This window comes from Bubalus bubalis, chromosome 7 (genome assembly GCF_019923935.1).
Source record: "Bubalus bubalis isolate 160015118507 breed Murrah chromosome 7, NDDB_SH_1, whole genome shotgun sequence".
Classification (NCBI taxonomy): Eukaryota; Metazoa; Chordata; class Mammalia; order Artiodactyla; family Bovidae; genus Bubalus; species Bubalus bubalis.
This window is the reverse complement of record NC_059163.1, coordinates 1,858,643-1,881,082: the sequence shown is the minus strand read 5'-3', so window position 1 is coordinate 1,881,082 and position 22,440 is coordinate 1,858,643. Positions and strand designations below refer to the sequence as shown.

General features: G+C 53.9%; 1 non-coding gene across 1 annotated transcript; it reads left to right on the top strand.

The window, feature by feature from the left end:
* Positions 1–3,315: 3,315 nt before the first annotated feature.
* Positions 3,316–5,013, top strand: LOC102393471. Its single transcript, XR_328937.4, has 3 exons — positions 3,316–3,514; positions 3,890–4,105; positions 4,411–5,013. It is a non-coding gene; the product is annotated as an uncharacterized LOC102393471 (transcript).
* The last annotated feature ends 17,427 nt before the right edge of the window (positions 5,014–22,440 follow it).

Genomic DNA, 22,440 nt, shown 5'->3' with positions numbered 1-22,440 from the left:
CAGCTGGACAGAACGTGGGCCCTGTCAGTGTCCACTTGTCCCAGAGCAGTGAACGGGTCCCGGGCCCCAGGAAGACCAACCTTGGCTGCAGAGCATGCTCGGAGTCAGAGGAGATAACTGAGTGGGGGGAAAGTGGGAAAGGCCGGAACCAAGGGGCTGTGCCCACTGGGGAAAGACCAGGACCGAGGGGGAGCACTAGAGAAGGACGCACCCCCAAGAGGAGCAGCTGGAGGCAGGGGGAGTATCCAGTCAGCAGGGCCTCGGTTTCTTCTGTGAGACCAGGATGGGTCCGTCTGCTGGAGAGGCGGCCAGGGAGTTCTGGTGGAAGATGGGAGCAAGCAGAGCTTCCCACACCCCAGCCTTTCAGGCCCCAGGGTTGACAGACACTCGCTCAGCCTGGCCCAGCCTCAGGGCTGGACTTGGGCCCCAAAGACCCTGCTTGCCTGTCCCTCCCAGCCCACAGAGGCTATCATGGAAGTGGCCGGGCTCACCACTAGCACCTCACGTGGTCCTCTCACTCCTGGAACAGGGCTTTCGGTGGAAGAGGCTGGGGAGTCCCTGACAGAGTGCTCACTGCCTCGAGGCTGGACACATGTGCTCCCTGGTGCCTGGTCCAGCAGACCCTGCGCAGGGGACCCCGGGCACCTGAGATGCTGCTGGGAATTCCGCAGCCTGTGGCCCATAGGAGGGAAGAGAGACACACAACGAGCAGGCTCCGCCGTGCCGCCGTGTCCTGGGGTGGGTGGCCAGGGAGGGGTACAGAACCTGGGACAGTGGAGTGAAGCCGGACGTCAGTGCCTCCAGCCAGAGCCTGGTCACAGCGCAGGGCAGGCGGGGGCTGGCTTCAGATGCCGAGCTCCAGGCAGACAGGGCAGACCAGGACGAAGAGGCCTCACTGTCAGCGTCACTGCAGACAGTGTGGACGGACCAGGTGCCCCAGAGGGTTGGCACCCAGTGATGCAAGTCCATCTCCAAATGGGAATGCAAGTCTGGCCGCCTCTTGGAGAGAACCCGACAAGTCACATCACGTGGTTCTTGCACACAGGTGACACTTGAACCAGATTCTCGGGACAACAGCCCAAGAGCTGGACCTGCTGCCTGCCACACCCACCACTAGGGTACTGAGTTGGTGGGCCGTGCCAGAGCCCAGCACATTCAGAGGCAGCTGGGGGTGGAGAGACAGGACCCTGCTAAGACCCTGATGGGAAGGGCACGGACTGTTGCCAGTCTAGGGCTCATCGCCTCCCCAAAAGCCCCGGGTTGTACGTAGCACGTGGTGAGCCCTGACCAGGCCCAGAGTCACCTCTGGCCTCTGTGCCAACTGTACACTCAGGCTCACCGCGCACCCACCGGCTCTCCCTGGTGCCTCTAAACGTCACAAGCTTAACAGATCCATAAGCACCTCATTTCCCAAGCTTCTCCTTCTCAGTGACCACTGAGCCATCCTGTCCAGCTGTCTGTCTGGCAGTCCTGGCGGCTCTATCTGCAAAGTGCACCCCGAATCCTGCCCCTTGCTCTCCCCTCACCTCCCCGGCCCCTGCCTGGCAGTATCTGCGGTCACACCAGCAGCGTGTAACCCCATGTCCGCTCATGTCACCTCTCCATGCTGGGCCCTGAGCCCTCCCCAGGGCCACACGCCCACACAGTTCTGCCCTTCCCTCGCTGTTGCCCACGCGAGGCATGGCCCGCCTCGGGGACTCCGGGCTTCCTGCCCCAGACTCCTGTGTTTCTCTATCATGCCGTTAGACACCCCTCGCTTCTGTAAGGCTGTCCACCGCCCTCCAGCCCCTCCTCCCCGCCCTGCTTTGTACTTGTTGTGGCTGCGTCCCCAGGGCACCGGTGCCTTCCGGGCATGGAATAGATGCTCGCTAACAGGCTGGCGAATGAACAGACCAAGGTCTCAAGGGGCAGCCCCAAGGAGACGGCAGGTTTAGGCAGAGCTGCCCAGCTGGCCCCCGTGTACAGAGGCCCCTGGAAGCTTCAGCCTTCTGGCCCATCCTGGCCCCAGGGCCCGCACTCAGGGTGTTCCCAGCCGCTCCTCTCCAGGCTGGCTGTCGGGGGCGGGGGCTCTGAACCCCTCAGCGGGCTGCTCCGGGCCAGGGCGAGGGCCGGGGCCGCGTCTATGCCGCTGGACCTCTGTTGGCTCCCTCTGAACCCCAGGCCCAGCCCCAGTGCTCTGTGGCACTGTCCTGCCCTGTGCAGGAGGTGGGGGTCCTGTGCCTTTGCTGGAACCAAGGGGGGAGCAGCAGAGTGGGCGCCAGGACCAGAGAGGGGGCAGTGGCGGGTGGCTCCCAGGACGCCGGCCAGGCTAGAGGTGAGGCGACTCCTCCGGACTCCGAGCGAGAGCTCCTGGGCTGGTCTCGCCTCTGTGCCTCAGCCCCACCCAGCATCACTCCTGAGACTCAGCTCAGGCTCCCCACCCCAGGAGGCCTGCCTGCCCGGGTGCCTACTCACCACACTGCACAGGACTCCTGTACTTTCTCACAGCGGCCCTGCATCCCCCTAGACTGGGCCCTCTTGGTCAGTGCTCGGCCCCAGCACAGGGTTCTGCTCAGGATCTGCCCTCGGTGGGTGGGGGCCAGGCTGTGGGCTTCCAGCCAGGTGGCCCACTGTGAGCCCTGAAAGGGCAGGGCCTGCACCGGCTTGCCCACCACCCTGCCCTCCTGCCCAATGCAGGCCTGGCCTGAGAGTGTGGGTCAGCGTCGGCTGCCCATTGGTCAGGGGGGTCCTGAGCTGGGCCTGATGACCTGGGAGGGGTCTTCCGGGCAGGGGTATAGCCTGCACACAGCCTGGGGCAGGAGGAAAACGAGTCATGGGCTGTGACGCCAGCTCGAGGGCCGGCCAGTGCCCCCTGCCCCGCGGCCTGCTGGGCTGAACCTTGACGGCGGCCCCCATCAGTACCCCCTGCCGGGATCAGCGGCAGCCTCCGCTCTCCAAGAGGTCTGGGTAAATTTTCTCCCAAACCGGGTCAGGGAGTCCCATTAGCAAGATCTATTTCAGAACACCAGCACTCCGCTCCCCACCTCCGTGGGTGGAGGAGGCCGGCCCACGCAGACACGGGTGTTTCTATTTTTACATCCAAACACGCCTGCCGACAGCCCCCGGCGCCTGATTTGGAACTTGAAAGCGACCTGTTCTATTCTGGGTCTGCTTCCGCCCTCGAGGTGGGGAGGAGGCGGGTGTTTGTACACAGAAGCCTTCTCCGCCCCCCTCCTTCCCAAAGCCTCCTGGCAGCCCTTGCCCAGCCCCCACCCCCACCCCCGGGCCACGTGACCTCCAGGAAGGCGCTGGGGTCGGGAAGGGGAAGCCCGCGTGAGGTTTGGGAAGGGGAAGCTGCGGCCCTCAGGATGCGAAGGCCTCACGTCACCCCCACCCCACCCCCGGGGCCCCCAGTGACCAGCCCAGAGAGAGGGCTAGCTGGCCCTTCCCCGGCCAGCAGTGGACGCTGGGCTGAGGGGCTGAGATGAGAGGCCGTGAGGTGGCTGCTGTGGATGTGAAGCCCCCTGGACCAGAGGTGGGAAGAGGGAGGGGAAGCTTGGGCGGATCCCAGGAGGGGGCACCCGTGGGAGGACTCGGCCCTCCCAGGCCTGCCCTGCAGGCGAGACCAGGCTGCCTGGGCAGGAGCCAGGGAGGGATTTGCGCACCAGGTTGCCAGAACCTGCACCTGGCTGGGCCTCTCTCCAGGTTCCCGGAGGATGTCCCCAGACCTGCAGCCCCCTGCCCAGCCCAGCACCCCGGGGGACCACTCTCTCTCCACTTCCACTTGTCCTTCCTCCGGAGTGGACTTTAGCCTCGACCGCCACTCCTGCGGGTCCCCCAAGCTACATTAGGCCACTTGAAGTCCCCTGGGTCACTTCCCTATTAAATGTGCCTCCGTCTGGCCCATCAGCCCATTCTGTGAAATGCACGCTGACACCACGATGCCCTCCTGTGCTCCCATCCCCGCCTCCCCTGGGCTGAGCTGGAGCCCCGAGGGAGGAACCCAGACCAGCACCACCGCAGGAGCTGAGGATGGCTCCGTCCAGCCTGCTTCTGAGCCCTGCCTGCAGCACCCTGCCTCCGACCGCTGACCTTGGGATGAACAGGGTCCACCCACAGTGAGCTTGTGAGCAGTGCCCAGCCAGGCTGGCCTGGGGTCGGGGGAGGAGGTGCAGCCCAAGGAGGTCCGAGAGGTTTCTGCCCCACCGGGAAGCTAGGATCGGCCTGTGAGGAAAGCGCTGAGGGGAGTGAGGTGGGGCTGCACCCGGCCCAGTTTGGGGGCACATCCTTGGCCTTTCCAGGGACTCTGTTGTGTGTATATGTGGGGGGCTCTTGCCAAGCAATCTAGCTGCAGAGCCCGTGTGCCACCCCCATGGAATCACTCAGAAACACATGGCTTGCCTTTTTTTTTTTTTCTGTTTCCTGTTTCAGAAAATTAAGGGCAAAGTTGTACCTGCTTATCTCAGCTCATTTGTCAACAGTGCTGGAATGCTTGGCCAATCACTGGAGGGAGAAAGAGACCCTACTGCACGCCTTATGCCAGCATAAGTTTCAGTGAGACTACAGGCTTGAAATGCAAAGAAAAAAAAAAACCCAAAACATATTAAAATGAAAATGTAGATGGTTATATACTATGGAGATGGTCCAGGATTTCTAGGTACAGTACCAAAGGTAAAATAATCAGCTTTTGAGTATATAAAGGCAAGAACCAGTCAATATGGTGACATACCCCAGAAGGTGACCGTCAAAAACATCATAATAGTGAAAGGAAAACTACAAACTGAGAAGAAAGAGGTGGAAAATGCATGCATTAACAAGGGTTATTTACAAGGTTCTACCATTAGTTGAAAACGGGCACAAGTAGCAATTCATAAAAAAAGAACTATATGTGACCAATAAGAACGTATTTAAACATGTTGTGCTTCACTAGAGGTGTTGGAGAAGGCTCTTGAGAGTCCCTTGGACTTCAAGGAGATCCAGCCAGTCAATCCTAAAGGAAATCAATCCTGAATATTCATTGGAAGGATTGATGCTGAAGCTGAAGTTCCAATACTTTGGCCTCCTGATGGGAAACACTGACTCCTTAGAAAAGACCCTGATGCTGGGAAAGATTGAAGGTGGGAGAAAGGGACGACAGAGGATGAGATGGTTGGATGGCATCACTGACTCAATGGACATGAGTTTGAGCAAGCTCCGGGAGATGGTGACGGATAGGGAAGCCTGGTGTGCTGCAGTCCATGGGGTCAAAAAGAGTCGGACATGACTTGACTGAACAACAACTTCACTAGTAATTAAATAAATACAAATGGGAAAAGATACCATTTTTTGCTTTTTGAAGATAAAACTCTTTCATACACCTCAATGTCCAACAGCAAGTAAAAGCAGCATTTTTTCCCTACACATTCATGTATTTGATTCTCTGGTGGCTCAGTGGTAAAAAAATCCGTCTGCCAATGCAGGAGACACAGGTTCGATCCCTGGGTCGGGAAAATCCCCTGGAGAAGGAAATGGCAACCCACTCCAGTATTCTTGCCTGGGAAATTCCAAGGACAGAGGAGCCTGGTGGGCTACAGTCCATGGGATCGCAAAAGAGTTGGACATGGCTTAGCATCTAAACAACAACAACAAAAAAGCATTTGTATTCACTCTTTCCAGGGGTGCACAAAAGTGAGTCCACGCTGAGCACAAGTTCACATCCTGCTGATTTACTGCAAGATAAAATCAGCATGTAACTCATTTGTGTGGGGTCATTGTTCTTGCTGTTTGAGGCCACCTGGCTTATAGGGTTTCATTCCCCAGGAGGAGATGGAACCTGGGCCCCGAGCAATGGAAGCATGGGACACTAACCCCTGGATCACCAGGGAATTCCCTAGGGTGTGTGTTTTAAGTTTTGGTTCTATTCATTATTAGATTTATACTGACATGCATGTAATTTAAAGAGTTAGCTTGACAAACCTTCCTACAAAACATAGCAGTCCCATCTCCTTTCGTTTTCCATCACAGCTTCTAATTCACGTTTTGGGTTTCACCTCTGTATCCCCAACCCAGCACTTACGTTAGGACTTCCTGACCTCCAATATCATTTTGTTCAGATTGACAGCGGTGGTTGACATCATGATGATACTGCAGAAACAGTGCTCTTGCCTGAGCCACACAGTGTATCAAGATAACTTTTCCTTTCTTGCTCAACTTCTCCTTTCCCCTGGAGTTAATGTCATCTTTTTTTTTGTTTGTTTTTTTGTTTTTGCTAAATTCTCAATACTAATTCAACCCCCAATTCAACCAAATGTCCACGTCTACCCCAGGACATCTGTGTATCAGGTAGAAAGTGACAGAATATTTATCACCTTGAAATAGACTCTGCTTCCTCGGCTGAGGCTCATCCAACCCCGGGACGGCCTCACCAGCGCCCCGAGGTCCCCCTCTGCTGTTCTCAGCTACAGGATCCCCTGTTTCCTGCTTCCCACGCCTTCCTCTTTCTTTCTTTCCTCCCTCTGTTTGGTGGAGCTCATCAAGTCACTTCCTCAGAAAGGGTTATTTAGTCGCTAAGTCGTGTCTGACTCTTCTGTGATGCCGTGGACTCGCCACCAGGCTCCTCTGTCCATGGATTTCCCAGACAAGAACGCTGGAGTGGGCTGTCATTTCCTTCTCCAGGGGATCTTCCTGACTTGAGGATCGAACCCGTGTCTCCCGTGTTGGCAGGCAGATTGTTTACCGCTGAGCCACCTGAGAAGCCTGCAGAAAGGGTGCAGGAATGTGAATTGTTTGAGGCCTTATCATTCTGAAAGTCTCTCTCTTCTCCCCTCACTCTTTTTTTTCCCCCTGAAACCTTAAATCCCACAACATTTTGTATTATAAAGGTGAACCCTGATCCTCATGATGTCTTGTCAGTGGGATTTCTGGTAGCGAGCATAAGCACCAGGAGCCCCAGATTTTTTGGATTCGAAGCAACGGGGATCAGCTACCAGCAGGGTCCGGTCATACTGGATGAGGATTCGTTGATCTCCTCAGAAGCCTCATCCACACGTTTCTGATAGTAGGCTACCGAGGCTCTGGAGATGGACTGGTGGACTGCCTAAATCTGGGCTACATGGCTACCACCCTTCACTGAGACGCGGATGTCCACACCAGCAGATGCCCAGAAGCGGAAGCGGCTCCAGTAGCTCGTGCTGCAGCCCGCATGGGTCCGTCCCCTCCAGGCCCAGTCGCCTTGCCGAGGCTGTTGGCTCGCTTGTGGTGCACTGTGGCCATGGCTGCCGTCTTGTGTCCAAAGAAGACCAGCTCTGACTGCCAGGGCCCCTGGGTGGTGTGACCGCAGGTGCGGGCAAGGGCTCCTCACCATGCGGCGCCGCCACTGGAAAAGTTCCCCTCACTCTGGATGGATATAGAATTCTAGCTGTACAGAATCCGCCAGTCCATCTCCAAAGCCCTCTATTGTCAGGGCTTCCCTGGTGGCTCAGCTGGTAATGAATCACCTGCAATGCAGCAGGCCCCATTCAATTCCTGGGTCAGGAAGATCCACTGGAGAAGGGATAGGCTACCCACTCCAGTATTCTTGGGCTTCCCTTGTGGCTCAGCTGGTAAAAAAAAAAAAATCCACTTGCAATGTGGGAGACCTGAGTTTGGTCCCTGGGTTGGGAAGATCCCCTGGAGGAGGGCATGGCAACCCACTCCAGTGTTCTTGCTGGGAGGAGAATAGGGTTGCAAAGAGTCTGAGCACAGCACACTGAGAGGCTTTACCCCCGTTTTCCAGCTGTGGGAAGTCTGACATCATTCTGACCCTGGTCCCTGGTATGTCACCTGTCGTTTCTCTCTGTACCCTTGTCTGGTGGTTCTTTGTTTTTTTTTAATGTTTATTTATTTGACCGTGCTAGGTCTTAGTGGCAGCATACAAGATCTTTTACCTTCATTGTGGCTTGAGGGATCTTTAGTTGTGGTGCGTGGGATTTAGTTCCCCGACCGGGGATGGAAACCCAACCCTCTGAATTGGGAGCATGGAGTCTTAGCCACTGGACTGTCAGGAAAGTCTTTCCTCTTTGTGTCCAGGGTTCTGAAATTCTGCTTAGCTGTGCCTTTACTATGCATCTGTTTTCGTGTTTGGATCTGGGCATTCAGTAGCTCCTTTCAATCTGGAAACTCGGGTTTAATTTCTGTGAAAAAGCTTTTTCTTTCTTTCTTTCTTTCTTTTGACCTCACAACTTGTGGGAAATGGCAACCCACTCCAGTGTTCTTGCCTGGAGAATCCCAGGGGCGGGGAAGCCTGGTGGGCTGCTGTCTCTGGGGTCGCACAGAGTCGGACACGACTGAAGCGACTCAGCAGCAGCAGCAGCAGTTTCCCAGCCAGCGATTGAATCCAGGCCCTCAGCAATGAAAACATGGAATCTTAAACACTGGACTGCCAGGGAATTTCCAAATTTCTGTGAACTCTTTTCCACTATTTCTTTGATTATTTTCTTCCTTCCAGTTCTCTTTCTAGAGTTTCTTTTAAGCAGATGTCAGGTTTCCTAGCTGTGCTGTGCTTAGCCGCTCAGTCATGTCTGACTCTTTGTGATCCCATGGGCTGTAGCCCGCCAGGCTCCTCCGTCCATGGGATTCTCCAGGCAAGAATACTTGAGTGGGTTGCCATGCCCTCCTCCAGGGGATCTTCCCAACCCAAGGACTGAACCCAGGTCTCCAGCATTGCAGGAGCTGAGCTACCAGGGAAGCCTCAGGTCTGCTAGACAAGTTCTCTAATATGGTACTTTCTTCTCTTTTTTTTTTCTTATTTTAACTTGTTCCCCCTAACTCTTTGCTCTACTTTCTCCAAGATTTCCTCAACCTTATCTTCCAACTCTTCTACTGAATTTTCAATTCCTATGATGGTCTTTTTAATTCCCAAGAGCTCTTTATATTCTGTAACATTCCTTCTTCAAAGCACCTGGTTTTTGCTTCATGAATACATAATTTTCTCTTTCCTTCCTGAGGATATTAATGAAGGTTTTTTAACAGGAGGGAAAGGGGCAGGGACAGCTTCTGAAAGAATGACACGGCCCGAGGACGCAACATGAACCGATTAGAATCAAATGGGTCCAGACGGCAGACAAGTCAACTTTGATTAGACCTTGAACCTCGATCAGCAAGCTCAGTGACACACAGAGAGGCATCATGACAGTTCCAAGGCTCTGTCATAGGACCAAGGAGTGGGCGGTGGCCCAATTCCTGGCAATCTCCACTCCTTCCCCAAAATAATTGAAATAATCCCCCCACTCATTAGCATATGAAATTACCCAGTCTATACAAACTAAAAACTACGCCAAAGCTTTTGACTGTGTGGATCACAAAAACTGGAGAATTCTTAAAGAGATGGGGATACCAGACAACCTGACTTGCCTCCTGAGAAATCTGTATGCAGGTCAATAAGCAACAGTTAGAACTGGACATGGAGCAATAGACTGGTTCCAAACTGGGAAAGGAGGATGTCAAGGTTATATATTGCCACCCAGCTTACTTAACTTATATGCAGAGTACATCATTTGAAATGCCTAGATGGATGAAGTGCAAGCTGGAATCAAGATTGCTGGGAGACATATCAATAACCTCAGATATGCAGATGACACCACCGTTATGACAGAAAGCAAAGAGGAACTAAAGAGCCTCTTGATGAAAGTGAAAGAGGAGAGTGAAAAAGTTGGCTTAAAGCTCAACATTCAAAAAACTAAGGTCATGGCATCTGGTCCCATCATTTCATGGCAAATAGATGGGGAAACAATGGAAACAGTGACAGACTTTACTTTCTTGGCTTAAAAATCACTGCAGATGGTGACTGCTGCCAGGAAATTAAAAGATGCTTGCTCCTTGGAAGAAGAGCTATGACCAACCTAGATAACATATTAAAAAGCAGACATATTACTTTGCTGACAAAGGTCAGTATGGTCAAAGCTATGGTTTTTCCAGTAGTCATGTATGTGAGAGTCATGTATGTGAGAGGATGTGAGAGTTGGACCATAAAGAAAGCTGAGCACCGAAGAATTGATGCTTTTGAACTGTGGTGTTGGAGAGTCTTGAGAGTCCCTTGGACAGCAAGATCAAACCAGTCCATCCTAAAGGAAATCAATCCTGAATATTCATTGGAAGGACTGATGCTAAAGCTAAAACTCCAATACTTTGGCCACCTGATGCAAAGAACTGACTCACTGGAAAAGACCCTGATGCTGCAAAAGATTGAAGGCAGGAGGAGAAGGGGACAACAGAGGCTGAGATGGTTGGATGGCATCACCGACTCAATGGACATGAGTTTGAGTAAGCTCCGGGAGATGGTGATGGACAGGGAGGCCTAGTGTGCTGCAGTCATGGGGTCGCAAAGAGTCGGACACGACTGAGCCGCTGAACTAAACTGAAAAAAATTACCAGGCCACATTTCACAGTCTCACTCGCCCTCAGCAGTGGCCCACACTCTGTCTGTGGAGTGTGCTTCTCTCTGAATCTGAATAAATCCACTTCTTACCCATCATCTTGTCTCTCACTGAATTCTTTCTGTGATGAGACATCAAGAGCCTGAGGTTCATTAGGTCCTAAAAGCAGGTTCTGTGGGTGTCATCCGGGTTCAAGTCCCAATCTGAGGTGAACAGTTTCAGTTTTTCTAAGCTGTCTTCTGCCAGTGGTCTCTGCTTCCTCCTAGTTCCCCTTTTCCTATTTGTTTGTCCTGATCTTCATGTTCCAAGGGCCCCTCAGACGTCTGGGTCCGGGTGAAGTGGCCGAGTGCTCGGGCAGGAGGGTGGGGATCCCTCACTGCAAGCTTTAGCACGCGGTGACCTGGCAGGATCTCGAAATGATCAGATTCCTTCAAGAAACCCCCCTGACATCCTGCCTGGAAGGGAGACCCAGTTTCCAGTCTTCTGGGCTCTGAGGGTGGGTGGTTGGGACACAGCTGGGGTCTCAGGGTCCTGTAAATGGACACTGGGCCCCCCTGCTCCTGAGGGTCCCCCAGTCCAGAGACCCTCTGTGAGCCCACCCCAGGGACGGAGCCTGAGGTGTGGGGACACCTCCTTAGGGCCACGGCAGACTATAGATTGGACCTCACTTTAGAACGACGGGACGGAAGTGGAATTCTACCCCAGCACACCTGTGCCCAGGACGGGGAAGCAGGGTGACGTCACTGCCTCTGAGATGACCTTGGAGATGAACAAGGTAGCGAGCGATGTAAGGAGGGGTTGGGGCCAGCAGGGGTGGATTCGTGTGCCCAGGAGCAGCCAGGAGTGGGGAGCGGGCTCGGACGCGGGCAGGGCTGTTCCCACGCCCCCTGGGTTCTGCCGCAGGCTGCGGTCGGCCGCCTGGAAGCGCTAGCTCACACCGCCCCCTTGCGCACACTCACAGGAGGGCGCCTGGCCTGCCACCGCCGCCCCAGCTGCCCTGGGCCGGGAGCGCGTCTCCGGAAGCAGGCCCGGTGCCCAGGGTCTCCTCCGCTGTGTCCGGACCCCTGCGTTGCTGTCAGATGCCCCTGAGCTCTGCCCTGGGGCGCCCGTGCTCACCTGGAACTGAATAGGAATCCCACAGAATTTGCATTTTTGATCACTCAAGAAACGAATTGTGGGCCCCTGGTCAGAGACTGTTCCTCCAGGTGAGCCATTGGTCGGCCCGGGCGTGGCGGCGGTGCGTCCAGAGGTCGGGCGGCCAGAGGGCCCTCCCAGAGCCTGTACCCACCGCGAGGGTCTGGTGCTCCCGGGTCCGGCTCTCCCTGCTGACTGGGAGAGGGGCGAAGTCAGAGAGGGCATGTGGGTCTCCAGCTACCACCGCCCCTCACCCGGCGCGGCGCCGGGGACCTGGGCCCTTCCGCAGCCGGCATCTCCTCTCCTGCCTGCCTCGCAGGGGGCGTCCAGCAGCTCAGACACAGCCTTGGGGCGATCTCTGCGTCCTCCCTTCCCCTGCTTACCTGGGAACCACCCGCTGGACAAGGCGAAAGTGGCCTTGTTAGACCCCCTGCTCTGGAGCTGACTGCGGGAGAGTGGAAGCCAGGAGCAAAACGTTTACCTCAGACTGGGACGCGAACCCAGCCACAACCCATGGAACCTGGTGTCAGGACCTAGTGAAGCTCAGGTCTTGATGCCTCATTGCAGAAAGAATTCAGTGAGACTAGGTAGGAAGTGGATTTACTCAGACTCAGGGAGAAGCACACTCCACAGACAGATTGTGGGCCATAGCAGAGGGCCAGTGAGGTCGTGAAATGAGGCAAGGTTAGTTATTACAGGCTGGGTAATTTCATATGCTAATGAGTGGGTAAGAGTTTTGCCAAGAGAACGCACTGGTCATAGCAAACACCCTCTTCCAACAACACAAGAGACCACTCTACATATGGACATCACCAGATGGTCAATACCGAAATCAGACTGATTATATTCTTTGCAGCCAAAGATGGAGAAGCTCTATACAGTCAGCAAAAACAAGACCAGGAGCTGACTATGGCTCAGATCATGAACTCCTTATTGACAAATTCAGATTTAAATTGAAGAAAGTAGTGAAAACCACTAGACCATTCGGGTATGACCTAAATCAAATCCCTTACGATTATACAGTGGAAGCGATAAATAGATTCAAGGAATTAGACCTAATAGACAGAGTGCCTGAAGAACCATGGACAGAGGTTTGTGACATTGTACAGGAGGCAGTGATCAAGACCATCCCCCAAAAAAAGAAATGCAAAAAAGCAAAATGGTTGTCTGAGGAGGCCTTACAAATAGCTGTGAATAGAAGAGAAGTAAAAGGGAAAAAAGGAAAGATATATCCATCTGAATGCAGAATTTCAAAGAATAACAAGGAGATATAAGAAAGCCTTCCTCAGTGATCAATGCACAGAAATAGAGGAAAACAATAGAACAGGAAAGACTAGAGATCTCTTCAAGAAAATTAGAGATACCAAGGGAACATTTCATGCAAAGATGAGCACAATAAAGGACAGAAATAGTATGGACATAACAGAAACCGAAGATATTAAGAAGAGGTGGCAAGAATACACAGAAGAATTAACTATACAAAAAAGATCTTCATAAAAAAAAAAAAAGATCTTCATGACCCAGTTAACCATGATGGTGTGATCACTCACCTAGAGCCAGACATCCTGGAGTCCGAAGTCAAGTGGGCCTTAGGAAGCATCACTGCGAACAAAGCTAGTGGACGTGATGGAATTCCATCTGAGCTACTTCAAATCTGAAAAGATGATTCTGTGAAAGTGCTGCGCTCAAATTTCAAGTATGCCGGCAAATTTGGAATATTCAGTAGTGGCCACAGAACTGGAAAGATCAGTTTTCATTCAGTCCCAAAGAAATAACAATGCCAAAGAATGTTCAAACTACTGCACAATTGCACTCATCTCACACACTAGTAAAGTAATGCTCAAAATTCTCCAAGCCAGGCTTCAACAGTACATGAACCGAGAATGTCCAGATGTTCAAGCAGGATTTAGAAAAGGCAAAGGAACCAGAGAATCAAATTGCCAACATCCGCTGGATCATCGAAAAAGCAAGAGTTCCAGAAAAACATCTACTTCTGCTTCATTGACTATACTAAAGCCTTTGACTGTGTGGATCACAACAACTGTGGAAAAGTCTGAGAGAGATGCGAATACCAGACCATCTGACCTGCCTCTTGAGAAATGTGTATGCAGGTTATGAAGCAACACTTAGAACTGGACATGGAACAAGAAACTGGTTCCAAATCAGGAAAGGAGTCTGTCAAGACTGCTGTATCTTGTCACCCTGCTCATTTAACTTACGAATACCAGACCACCTTAGCTGCCTCCTGAGAAATCTGTATGCAGGTCAAGAAGCAACAGTTAGAACCAGACATGGAACAATGGACTGGTCCAAATTGGGAAAGGAGTACATTAAGGCTGTATATTGTCACCCTGCTTATTTAACTTATATGCAGAGTACATCATGTGAAATGCTGGGCTGGATGAAGCACAAGCTGGAATCAAGATTGCCAGGAGAAATATCAATAACCTCAGATATGCAGATGACACCACCCTTATGGCAGAAAGCAAAGAGGAACTAAAGAGCCTCTTGATGAAAGTGAAAGAGGAGAGTGAAAAAGCTGGCTTAAAACTCAACATACAAAAAACGAAGATCATAGCATCCGGTCCCATCACTTCATGGAAAACAGATGGGGAAACAATGGAAACAGTGACAGACTTCAGTTTCTTGGGTTCTAAAATCACCATAGATGGTGACTGCAGCCATGAAATTCAAAGATGCTTGCTCCTTGGAAGAAAAGCTGTGACAAACCTAGACAGCATATTAAAAAGCAGAGACATTACTTTGCAGACAAAGGTCCATCTAATCAAAGCTATGGTTTTTTCATTGATCATGTGTGGATGTGAGAATTGGCCCATAAAGAAAGCTGAGCACTGAAGAATTGATGCTTTTGAACTGTGGTGTTGGAGAAGACTCTTGAGAGTCCCTTGGACAGCAAGGAGATCAAAGCAGCCCATCCTATGGGAAATCAGTCCTGGGTGTTCATTGGAAGGACTGATGGTGAAGAAACTCCAATACTTTGGCCACCTGATGTGAAGAACTGACTCATTTGAAAAACCCTGATGCTGGGAAAAACTGAAGGCAGGAGAAGGGTTGTCAGAGGTTGGACGGCATCACAGACTCAATGGACAGGAGTTTGAGCAAGCTCCTGGAGTTGGTGATGGACAGGGAGGCCATGTCAAGTGCTGCAGTCCATGGGGTCACAAAGAGTCGGACACGACTGAACTGAACTGAACTGAACTAACATCTTAAAGATACTGAGTCCTCTAAACCATGACCATGGCCTCCGTGGGTGCTGCAGTCTGAACGTGTGTGTCCTGGGCTGGCAGTGGGGGCGGGGATGAGGAGGGGGCTGAGTTCGGTGGTCTGCAGAAATCTCCTGGGTTCCTGCTCCTGCCTCAGGCCAGTCTGTCTTTGGGCCACAGCATGTTGTCCTTGCCCTTTGGGTGATCTGCCAGTGTCTCACTGCGCCCGGGGAGGAGGGCCTTACTGCCTCCAGCACAGGTGCGCACTCAGAGCCCCTTGTAAACATTCCGCCCAGAGGCTCGCTTTCCTGGACGGTCACTCACTCCATCTGCCGCTAGAACACAAGTGCCCACAATCCCCACGGATGGAGGAGCCGGGCGGGCTACAGTCCACAGGGTGGCAAAGAGTCAGACACGCCTGCAGTGGCCGAGCACGCACGCGGAACGCCGATGGACACGAGTGCTCATAGAGCCCGTGATCCATAGCTGCTGTTAACTCGCTTCTCATTCCGAAGAGTTCTTGTTCTCTTGTTTTCCATTTGAACAGAAGGACATGCCTTCCAGATGCTCGTGTATTTTTTAAAGACCAAACTCTATTTTAATTGGCAAACACATGGATCTACTGCTTTTATAGATCAGAAATTGCAAAATATCAACAATTTCTTTGGGAGTTCAACCTAAAATCACTTTTACTTTTAAAAAAATATTTAAGAGCAGCGTTAGGTTCAAAGCAAAATTGAGAGGAAGATATAGAGATTCCCATGCACATCGCCCCCCAACCCCCACCATGAATATCCCCCACATACCATCATCAACATGCCCCGCCCCTGCGGCCACATCAGCATTGCCCTCCCCCTACCCCCTGGGATCCCTCCACTGGGAGCTGTGATGTCGGAGCCGTGCCTCATCCAACACATTTAGGAAGGATTTGGCTTGAACGATTTTTCCGTTTTTATTTAGTATTTATTTGGCTGCATCAGTTCTTGGTTGCAGCGTGTGAGCTCAGGGATCAAACCCAGGTTCCCTCTATTGGGAGCCTGAAGTCTTAGCCATAGAACCACCTGGAAAAGTCCTTTAAAAAATGGTTTTCTAAAGTACAATAAAACTAAAGTTATTATCATCTGCAGTTGGATGCCCCTTTTGCTTCCTAGGGGTAATTATTCATTCTAGGTTTTCCACATTTCACACTGTAACTCCTTGTTTTTGTTTTTTTTTTTTAGGCTGTGCTGGGTCTTCATTAGTGTTTAAGGGCAATTGCCAGCTATTGTCAACCAAGGTGCTCAGCCTTCTCACGGTAGTGGATTCTCTTATTGCAGAGCACAGGCTCCGGGCGTGTGGGCTCAGAACTTGCGGCCTGAAGGCCCTAGAGCGCGCAGGCTCGGAAGTTGTAACACACGGGCTTAGCTGCTCTGCAGCATGTAGGATCCTGAGGGACGCGGGATCCAACTCCTGTCTCCTGCGTCGATAGGCAGATTGTTAACCAGTGAGCCGCCAGGGAGGCCCAGTAACTCCTTGCTTTCTGGTATTTTCATGCTAAATCACCACTGCACGCTGACAGGTCTGTTTATTTTACTCACTTAAGCTCACAGGCAGGATTTTACTGAGAAAATCTCTTTAAAGCACTAATAGTAATTTTAAATTCCTTTATAGAAAATATAATGAGACAAAGAAGGAAAGAGTTGAGCTGACAAAGTCAGTCTCCCAGGTCCCCTCTCCCGTCTACGTGTAAGCCCCCCTATGTGTGCACAGATGCTCAGTATCTTTAAGATGTTAGTTCAGTTGAGTCCAGTATCTCAGTCATCGACTCTCTGCGACCCATGGACTGCAGCCCACCAGGCTCCTCTGCCCATGGGATTCTCCAGGCAAGAACTCTGGAGTGGGTTGCCAATGCCTTCCCCCAGGGGATCTTCTCAAGCCAGGGATCAAACCCAAGTCTCCCGCATTGCAGGTATATTCTTTACCATCTGAGCCACCAGAGAAGCCCAGGAGTACTGGAGTGGGTAGGCTATCCCTTCTCCAGGAGATTTCCCTGACCAAGGAAACAAACCAGGGTCTCCTGCATTTCAGTCAGATTCTTTACCAGCTGAGCTACCTGGGAATCCCAAGCCCTGCCGTACTGATGGTTAATTCAGTTTATACAGCCCTTTCCTACTGGGAAAGTGACCCTGCGCCCAGCGTGGTTTGCACTCTCGCTGCCGAATGGAGGCACACCAGACAGCATGGTCCTTGGTGTCCATCTCAGGCCACGCCTGCGCTGCCCCCCAGACCCCACTGCAGATGCTCATAGCCTCGGAGCCCCATCACCCACCCTGGGACACTGTCTTCCGACACTACTATTCAGAACTCATACACATGGTGAAGGTCAGGCCAGCTCCGCCCCCACTTCCAGGCCGCCTTCCCGGGGTTGGGGGGCACTCGGACGACCGGCCTTCGTACTGTGAACCTGTCAGTCTTCCAGGAAGCGCCGGAAGTTGAGGAAGGTGCCCTCCAGCTCTCGAACCCGCGCCTCCTGCCGCCCCAGGTGCTCGGCGTGTTCTTGTAGCGCCTCCACCTCTCCCTCCAGGTGGGACAACCTGTCTCCAAGCAGCCCCAGCTTGGGGCTCTGTGCATGGGGCCTGGGGCTCTCATGGGACATGGCCACGGGTGCCCTGCTCAGCGTCAGCCACGTCAGCCAAGAATACTTGTCCTTCCCGGGACAGCTGAAACAGATGTTTCCACCTTTGGTTGTTTTCTTTAAACATTCTGAGCAATTCCTTCAGTTCAGACACTTCCCTGGACAGATTTTTAATAATGTCCCCCTTTCTGTGAAAAGCTGTCTTCGCAGATTTAAGTTTCCTGTCAAACTCATACAAAGCTTTATCCATGAGTTTCAGTCCAGTCGGCAGCTCTTCCAGCTTCTCCTGTTCTAAGGCAGGGAATCCCTCTCACTTGCTGGAGAGAATTCTCTAGAAAACCAAGACACGCTAAACCTGGTCCTAGGCCAGAGGTCTCCAGGCCTGCGGCCCATCAGCGCCTCGGCAGAGACCCACCAGGGGACTACACCCTGCACGGCTCCGAGCGCCGGCCACGAGGTGCTGGCTTTCCCGAGCCTGTCTCCCAGGGATGCAGCCACTACCAACGTCTGCACAGACAGCCGTCTACCCAGCCCCCACAGTGGAAGGCTGAGGCCTGCCTAGGCCAGTGGCCTCGGATTGCTCCCGCCTGTGTGAGGACCTGGGTCCTGGGCCTAGGGGCCGAAGTTGGCATTTTTCTCCATGGGAGCCCTAATGCAACGTGGCCCAGCAACTGCTTGTAAATGCATCCCTTTACTGTTGTCTTCCTTGTGCCAGAGCTAGCTTTGCTCCCCACTTCAGCATTTCGGATTGCCAGGGGGCTGGCCGCTGCCCTTGAGGGGGTGAAGGGTCAGTGTTGGAGGGCCTGGAGGGAGGGTCTGCAGGGCTGTGGAGATGCAGGTGGGCCTCTTTGTGGGAGGGAGGTTTCCCTTGGCTGAGTGGGGAGCCCATCTTGGGAACAAAGGGGCTGGAGAATGCAGGTGGGCGAGCGCACGTGGCATTCCGAGGGCAGGCCAGCGGCAGCCCCCGCCAAAGGCACTGCCAGGTGCAGAGAGGCTGGAAGGAGGCCGTGCAGGCAGATGGAGTTCGGGGGGCCCTTAATGTGAGGGGACTGTTGCTCTCTGCTGACCAGGGAGTGCTCGGCGCAGACCCCAGCTTCATGGTCCATGAGAAGATGAGGGTCTGTGGGCTTCTGCCTGCTCCTGCTGGATGGCCCTTGGCTGAGAGGGGCCTCAACTGCAGACAGCTTGGTGGGCAGCGGGCAGGGTTCTGCAGGGGCACTCTCAGATGCATATGAAGGTGGCCCCTTGTCCTGGGGGGAGACTGAGCCAGAGACCTTGGACTTTGGTTCCCCAAGTTGCGGGGCACCCAAAGGCCTCTTGGTGCTGGTGAGTGGCAGTCTCCTACTCAGCAGGGCATCCAAGGTGGGGACCCTGGATGGAGAACATGCAACTGCGCACATGTCGTGGAATGGCAGACCGTGGGATGGGGCTTTTCCGGCCAGGGGAGGACACTCAAGCGCAGTAAGATGAGGTGTAGGGCCGCCAGGCTCAGCAGGGGCCAAGGGAATCCCAGTGTGCATTAGTGACTGACCTTTGCCCAGCCTGGAGTCCAAGGGGACCTTGGTTTTAAGGTCCCTAGGTGGGTCACCACAGAAAAGCCTGTGGCCACTGGTCTGTGGCTGCCCTCAGCTCTGCGGGGAGCCCACTGAGAGGTTTGCTGGCCATGGGCAGGAGTCCCAGGCGCTCTCCCTAAGAGGCAGCGGCGGTCCTTAGTGGAGCAGGACGTCCCAGGTGGGGACCCTGTGAAGGAGTAAACATAAGGGGCTCTATCTTGAAAGCAGGACGCCATCTTGGGTCGGACTCTGGACTTTGAGCTATATGCCCAGTATGGAAAACCAGACCCCTGGATGAAGGAGCCTCGGGACTTGTACCTAGACTGTTCCTGCCTAAACGAATATGCTAATTATCTCTAACAGAACAAAGTTGTAAACCCCATTACGCTTAGCGGGGTATGACCACAGGTCTATTGATAAATGTCCACTGTTCAACTATTTAGGCTTCTGACACATGAATCATGGCTTTACTTCGATGGTATCTCTCTTTTACCTTGTCCAGACTAGTTTCAAGGAATTTGGGGAGGTGGGTTTGGGCACGTACACTTAGGGTATCTAAGGTTTTCACAAACACTGGTCGGGGTCCTTGGCTAAGAGGAGACTCTGCCTTGGGCCTGCCGGTGTAATAATATGCCCTCCGCCATCTGCACTGTCCTTCTGAGTGAGTTGTTTCCCGGAACGCGTGGCTACAACACCTGGACCTGTTGTACGGGGCTGCTCCAAGGTCGACGAGCGTCCGAGTCGGGGTTGGAGGCCGCCCTCTGCTCAGCGCTGAGCTGGAGGCCAGGCGCGTTTCGGGGGCGCTCCGCCAGACTGTGCGGAGTCGGTGTGCAGCCCCGGAGGCCTGAGGGTCTCCTGCGCTCCGGTTCTCGGCGCCCGATCTCCCGCTGAGGGAGGGGAACACCAAGGCGAGGAGTCGGGCCAGCTCCGTCCGCGGGAGCGGGTGCGCGGACTCGCAGGCCCACAGAGCGGAGCGAAAGTGGCCGCGAACATGACCGTGGACTGCACGGTATGGCCAGAGGACCGGGGCAGGAAGAATGGGCGCTGGTCGCCAGAAGGGCGGCCGAAGAGGCGGCGAGGAGGAGAAGCAGAAGCCTCAGCATCCACGGAAAAACCGCTATCTCGCCTCTCCGCTCTCCTCTCCCTGGGAGACAGCGGCGGCGCCCGACTTTTATATGCGCCCCGTGCGTCACCCGGCCTCTCTGTGACGTCACGTACACCTCCGGCCAGTCGCCAGGCTTTCACCGCTGCGCGCCGCGGGCCAATTGCGGGGCGGTTTTCGCCTTCTCCCTCCAATCTGGCCCCGCCCCGCTCCCCGCGGGGTCCCTGAGGCCCTGGGGGGCAGGGCGGTGCATCTGAGAGCCGGTCGGGGGAGGGCGCTCCAGGGGTTGCCATGGTGACGTTAAACCTGCCTGGATCCTAAGGCTCCAAAGGCTCCCTTCGGTGTCTCAGCTTCGGATTGCCTCTGATAGCGGACGGAGGACAGGCGGTCCGCGAAAGAGAGGTGGCGTGCAAGGGGTTGGGCTGCAGGAGATATGGAGAAGGATAGAGGAGGTGAGATGCTGGGAAGGGGGCGGGGGCTCCCACCAGAGGGTCCGGGCATCAGAGGAAACGGGCGGCCCATCTGGTCAGGCGGGTGTGTGCTCCCTAGACGGATCCCAGCACTCCTGTGCGGGTGAGTCTGTGTGCAACTGGCACAGCGAGGCCAAACGATACTGGATCCTCGGAATCTGGAGCAGAGAAAGGTTTATTGCTGCACGATGCGAGGAGACGCGTGACTCCCACCTTAAAAACCCCAAACTCCCCAAAGGTTTCAGCAAAGCCCTTTCCTGGGAAAAGTGAGGTGAGGCGTGGTAAGTCGTTGCAAACTTCCTGGTGTCAGATTCTTTGTTCTTGAGGTCAGGTCATGGTCAGGTAACAGTGTTCCTGTAAATGTCTGTAAATGAATGCCATTCTCTGTTCTGACAAGAAAAGACAAGGTCTCAAGGCTCAACTTTCACCCTCCAAGGTCCATGTCCTGGCTAAGGCAGGGGTGGGGGGTTGGCGCTCCCTGCTAGGGCCAGTCAGCCTGCCCAGGAGTCTTCGTCCAGCACCCAGTCTGGGTCCTCCCACTAGCACCCAGGCCGAGCTGAGGAGGCAGATCTCAGCTGGTGGTGCCCTTGGAGCCAGGTCCCCAGACCCTGTCCAGCTGTTATCTCTGAGGCAGCTAGGCACCCAGGACCCAACTGGTCCTCAGTCTCCTCAGGCCCTCCAAACAGCAGGGGGTCAGGTCCCTCGCACAGCAGCCAGGCAAACCGCTGCTGCCCTTAGGTCCCAGTGTGAGGACTGGGGAGACCTTCACTGCGGCCTCTCGGCCTGGGCCCGGCCAGCGGGCAGCATTGGCAAGGGCTGTGGAGCCCAGCAGGACAGAGCCCCTAGCCTGTCCCCCCACCCCCATCCACTGGCCTGAGGCCGGGTGAGCAGGAGGGCTCCGGGGTGAAGGCTGGGGTCCGCCTCTTACCTCCCTCTCTGCCTGACCACCACCACTCCCCTGACCGCTGGCCTAACAGGCCTTTAATCACCACCCTGGCAGTTTCTCAGTAGTGGCTGCCTGGTGACTGCTGCCTGGTAACGGTAGCTGGACTGGCTGCTGCACCCATGCCTGTCCCCACCACGCACTTGTCCTTTCTCTGTCACGCACTCATCCCTGGAGACGTCAGCCCCACTTGCTGGCACCGCGACCCTCCTGTCTGTATTTTCCACCGGACAGTCTGTTTTGTCCTTCGGCTTCTGGTGCTTGAACTTCTTGCCTCCCGTTGCAAACACTGCTGCTCTTTTCCCCAGCAGCTGTTTCTTCTATGCCGAATACAATAAATACGAATACATAAAATGTCAGCTGTCCTGGTCTCCTGATGAAATGGGCTCACAGAAAGTAGGCCCATCCCCAGGGGATGAATCTTGACTGGAGGAAAGCAGGCATGGCCCTCTCTTTCCTCTGCTGGAATGGTGGGGGTGGGGAGAACACATGACCCAGTTCTGCCCAATAGAGCTGAGAGGAGCCCTGTTCAGGAGGCAGGTGGTGTTTGGGCAAGTCTCATCTCTTTAAAGGAAGGCGGGTGGTGGAAATCAATCATCACTGTTTTCCTTCGACCTGGTAGGGGGAATGTGATGGGAGGAGATGTAGCAGTCAAAGTGAGGCCGTGAGGAAAGAGCTAAGGAGAATCCCAGAGGAGCTGGATCAAAGACCTGCCTTTGCTGGCCAAATAAACTAATCAACCCCATAGCCTCCGGACTCTGGGCTCTTGTTGGCAAGATCATCACCGCCTGCACTGAAGCCATGTTGGGCCAGAAGTTCTGTTATGGGATCCATTTCATTCATTAATTCAGAATAATTAAGTATCTTATTAAATATTTCTTGTGCTGATTCCACTTTCTAATCAGCAAAATCTGACATGCACGGAGATGATGAGGGCCAGTGGAGAGGATGAAGGCGCAAGGAAGAGGTCCTGGAGTGGACAGACTGTAGACAGAGCCTGAGGACACGCGGACCTGGGGCGCCACAACCG